The 3929-nt window shown below is 40.7% G+C and overlaps 1 protein-coding gene across 7 annotated transcripts in view; it reads right to left on the bottom strand.

Annotated features, from left to right (window-relative positions):
* Nucleotides 1–2857, bottom strand: part of LOC136825056 (uncharacterized) — a 136040-nt gene extending 133183 nt beyond the window's left edge. For 4 of the 7 annotated variants that reach the window (XM_067081112.1, XM_067081117.1, XM_067081115.1 and 1 more), the window contains exon 1: nucleotides 1872–2857. The gene's annotated coding sequence lies outside the window, so the exon portion shown is untranslated. Of the gene's footprint in view, nucleotides 1–1844 lie in introns of all 7 variants that reach the window. The other 3 variants (XM_067081113.1, XM_067081114.1, XM_067081119.1) reach the window with 3 other exon arrangements.
* Between the last annotated feature and the right edge of the window lie 1072 nt (nucleotides 2858–3929).

Here is a 3929-nt window from a genome sequence, read left to right as displayed (position 1 = left end):
CAATTTTGCCTTAAATATATTCAAAATATTTCGCAATAATGCAACAAATAGATGTTATGGGAGCATTCGCCGTAACATTAAAGCCAACAGGCATTAGGTAATGCTTATACCTCAGAATCCATTTTGTTCATTTCTTTACAACTTTTTATTAGGAAATTATTAAAAAGGTCTGATTTATGGAAAAGATGAATAAAATCCCTTACTGACTCGTATGTTGACTTTACTTACATACTCCCCCAAAGCATAGCGTTCTAGGAACACTTGGATTTTATTTTTCCAGCCAAAAATATATTCTACATTTTTTCTGTAATATAATTAGTGAAATGAAACTACAGTCCAATTTTACATACATCAATATATAAATGTACAGAGGAATACATAATGTTATCAGGTAATATCATAGTGTGTGCTCATCATATATATATATATATATATATATATATATATATATATATATATATATATATATATATATATATATACATACACAGTGCATATATAAAATACTATACACCCCCAGATAAAAACCAAAGCCTACTTACAAAAAACCATATACAATATTAGTGAAGATAAATGCAAGCAAAAATTGAGGGCACATTTCATTTACGTAGCAAGCATGAAAAGAAAAAATGTATACGTGTATACAGCAACCACATATTTAACAAACATTACCTACTAGTTAAGCAAAAGAAAAACAATAATTCGACTTGCTAAAATAATGGTACAATGAGCAGGCAAAATCGACTGACAGAAAAAGCAAATGTAGTTATTTGGTAATATTAAATCACTGCAAAATCAATCATACTTCTAAATTGCCAAATTACAAAACAGCGTTACAGGTGGCCTCAAAAAGCAAGAGAGAGGGAAAGACAATTGATAACAATAAAAGCATCTTGGGGAATAATGGCAAATAGGCAAGTTACTGAATCAATAGAATAAAATCAATTTTCAATTCACCAATAAAATGCTATGCGGTTCATAATAATAGATTTTTATCGACTACCGATGATTTACATACAAGCAAGCACACACAAGTCGTTGGCAAGAAGACGCACAAGCAGCCAAAGGCACGCAAACAAGCACCCACATACAAACACACACCTTAACGTAGCAGCAAGAGCGAGATCGCAATGGCTACACTGTGCTACATTCCCTGTTAACCACCAACCAAGCACTGCTATGCTTCCCGAGACACAGACACATATTCCCCTCTCTCTCTCTCTCTCTCCCTCTCTTATTCTCTCTCTCTAACTATCTTAGAGTCGGGAGATACCCACAAACACACACACGCACATAAAACTAACTCGTCTCACTCAACCAGCATTTTTTTTTTTTTTAACTTGGGCAAGACGAACCCAGCGTAGGCCTAGGTCAACAAAGTACCCTAAGAGAAGTGAAGGCGGTTGGATGGTACGGTTGTGTGTTTGCGTATAGACAGATATATATGGGTGAAACAGTACGAAGAGAGAAAGGTACTTGGCTACTACCTCGAAGAGAGGGTTAAGTAGGCGAAGAGAGGTGTGCGTGTGTTTGTGTGTGCTTCTGTACAACGATGAAAGAAAGATCCAATGGCGCATTTTATTCACATTGAACACAGTACATGGTACTATTATCGTCTCTCTCTCTCTCTCTCTCTCTTTCTTTCTCTCTCTCTCTCTCTCTGCAAGCACTCGGTGTCATGCACCTCACCAATTTAACCAGAATCGAACTAAACAGAGAAATGAAGAGCAATCACACACACTGCAAAAGGAGACACATTCACACGGCACTTTTAATACACAGGAAAGCCACAAAAAAAAAAAATGTTTTTGAAGAAGGTGAATCGCACTACTACTATGGCATACTTTGGTCTACGTCCTCATCTAACTCACACAGCTCTGCTTTATGGTCAAGTTTTCTTCTCGTGCAAACATGGAGGGAAAATGCTCTCACTTCCTGGCACGTTCCACCTCTTCGACCTCTATTTTCGCACGACACATCACACCATTAGGCCATCTTCCGTTGTTACTATTGCACTTTTCCCACCCAAGGTAACGACAACAAGGAGTTAAGTGTCACAAGCCCCCGCGAGACTGACGTACACCCTCACTCTTCAGGTGGAGAAGTGATACTGGCGGTGTGTGCGCGTGTCGGGCGGTCGTCGGCACTACACGTCATGCCAGCGATGCCAAACGCCCTCAAGATTTCAAATCAATTTCACTTTTCAAAGCATGATTCAAGCCACAGTCAAAGGCATCCTCGCATACAAGGCCTCAACACCAATCGAGGGACACAGCGCACTGGTGCCACACACCCAAATCGCCGGCCTAAGGCCGCCGGAAAACTATAAATTCGCCTTCCGACATGCAAGTTGTGCGCCGACGTGCACATCAATCGTCACTTGTAGACTATTTTTCCTTATATCTTTATCACTGAACCCCTAAAATACTACATCATGACCCCACCTGAGCGTAATTCCGCTCCCTTCAAAATCGAATCTCGGTCGAAGTGTCACCCCGCATTTGATGGCGGGGAAAAAGAAAGAAAAAATGAAAAAAATAAAAACAAAAGGGAGACACGGGGTGTAAGGAAGATGGTCTATCACCTCCCCATAGAATGACGTACAGTAGGTAGTGTAGCGCAGGGTTCGGATTGGGTACAGTTTTAGGCTTAATAACAAAGCGCAAATGCTACAACTATAGGAACGTGGGGATGGTCCGAGTAGGCCTATACAGTGTTACTGGGATCGGGCACCCTCTTGACAACCTTGTTACTAAGATGACAACGTTTGTGGAGAGGCCGCATTGACCCTCCTTCCCCTCCCACATCCCTACCGAGTAAGGTCAGTGAGGAAGGCCGTAGACATCCCCCGAAAATGCTATTAATCGTGCCAGGCCGCTCTCGGGAAGCCGGAAGCGTAGGGAAGACGGGAGGGCTGTTCTGGGTACATTTTCAGGCCTACCGTTGACCGCTTAGTGGTGGTGGAGGAGGAGGAGGAAGAAGAAAAAAACAAATTGGCTCAACACTATTAATCTTATTTCTCTTTCTCTTTTTATCTCATACGATGCCGCGACTACGTGGGTGTCTGGTTTAGCAGGTGGGCGGTGTAACGGGAGGGGTTTAAGGCTATGGGACAGAAGACTGAATAGCACTTGATTAGAGCCGATTCTTTCTTCGCCCGTATTACGGATATGAAACCGCCTGTCTGTCTAGCGGTTTCTTAAAGCAAATTGTGCGCACGTACTGTGAGTATATTGATTTTACTTGTAGCTTACAATACGTCCAACCCTTTGGGGGAGGGGGGAGGGCCGAAGAGTTGGTAGCGCTGCACGCTGCTATAAATTATGAATAACAAACAACTCTTAGCGTTATATCTTTGTCATTCTAACAATACTAAAAGTTCTGTTATGGGTGAAATATTTTAAAGCCATAAGCGAATTAGTATCTTTGCCATTACCTTTATAAGTTATGCATAACCGGTCAGAGCATTTTTAGTTTCAGAAAACAAAATTCACAAGAATTTATATGCGGTATTTACTCTATGATCTGTATACGTAGTTAATCCAACAAATCTGATAGCTAGTAGATTACGTAATAGTAGTACATAATCGAAATTATGCAGCAGTTGCTGTAGTAGCAAACTACAGTAGAACCCAAGAGCTGGTAATAGCGACAAAATATCAAGTTACTGAAAATATCCACATCATACTGCTCATTTATAAAGCTAAAGAAGTCTAGTGATTCAAACACTATCACCAATCAGACATCTACAGACAAACAAACTACCAGCCATAGAGAACACATCCTCAAGAAAAACGATCGTTACTGGCCATCCCAACAATAAACAACCCATACCATCTTGAGCAGAAACAAAAGCAAAAAGTACAAAAACATCTTGCGCCTGGCAATCATATCGCCACCAAGCAACCAAGTTTCACACGGACTCCGAA

The sequence above is a fragment of the Macrobrachium rosenbergii genome, chromosome 36, assembly GCF_040412425.1.
Source record: "Macrobrachium rosenbergii isolate ZJJX-2024 chromosome 36, ASM4041242v1, whole genome shotgun sequence".
NCBI classification, from domain to species: Eukaryota; Metazoa; Arthropoda; class Malacostraca; order Decapoda; family Palaemonidae; genus Macrobrachium; species Macrobrachium rosenbergii.
Note: the sequence above shows the minus strand (reverse complement) of the source record. Positions and strands in the feature narration are given on the sequence as shown.